Here is a 785-nt window from a genome sequence, read left to right on the forward strand (position 1 = left end):
ATAATTAATAAATAATCAAGTATAAAACAATTCTAAATTATATATTAATTACTGTCATTAAATTATTTTATTTTTTTATTAAGAAGTATAATTTTATCAGCAATTGTATTGTTAAAAAATGCGAGACTGGAATTTGAACTTTTATTCCCAAAGAGACTTAAAACTGGAGCGCCTAATCGCCAGGTGATGCACGTCAGCAAAGAGACGGAAGAGGGTGAAGAAGGGAGGAAGCTAAGGGTGGCTGTTCCTCGTTGGATCCGAGGTGTGAGCCATAAAGATAGGTTTTACGGTCCTGAGGTGACCGTGCATCACCGGGATATCCGAGACATCGGAAGACGTCTCCGGCGGCTGCAATTTGACGCGTAACGTCCACCTACGACTCTCCCCCCCGCCTCCTCAGGGCGAGCGGGAAAAAATCGATCCCGACTAGGAGCAAGGAAAGGAAACGTGAGTCGCACGATGGCCAAGGTGCACTGACGACCCCCGAGGGCATAGTTTTCCCTTTCACGAGATCGCCGGGTAAAAACAGAACCCATTGTCTGCGGAGACCGTTCCAGAGGATTCCGATAGAGGAATCTCCGGAATGGGGATGTCCCGAATGTTAAGAAAGGGGAAATACACGGAGATCGCAAGATTGCGTCTATGCGTAATACGAGTCAAACACTAGGTTTTATAGTGTTCGCTTTCAGAAACGTGATAGTTTTCATATTTCACTTAACAATCGACGTCATCCCCTAATTTATTATGCAATAATTCAACGTGCTTCTGATTTTTATAAACAATCT

This window comes from Ceratina calcarata, unplaced genomic scaffold, assembly GCF_001652005.2.
Source record: "Ceratina calcarata isolate Rehan_Ccalc_2016 unplaced genomic scaffold, ASM165200v1 scaffold577, whole genome shotgun sequence".
Lineage (NCBI taxonomy): Eukaryota > Metazoa > Arthropoda > Insecta > Hymenoptera > Apidae > Ceratina > Ceratina calcarata.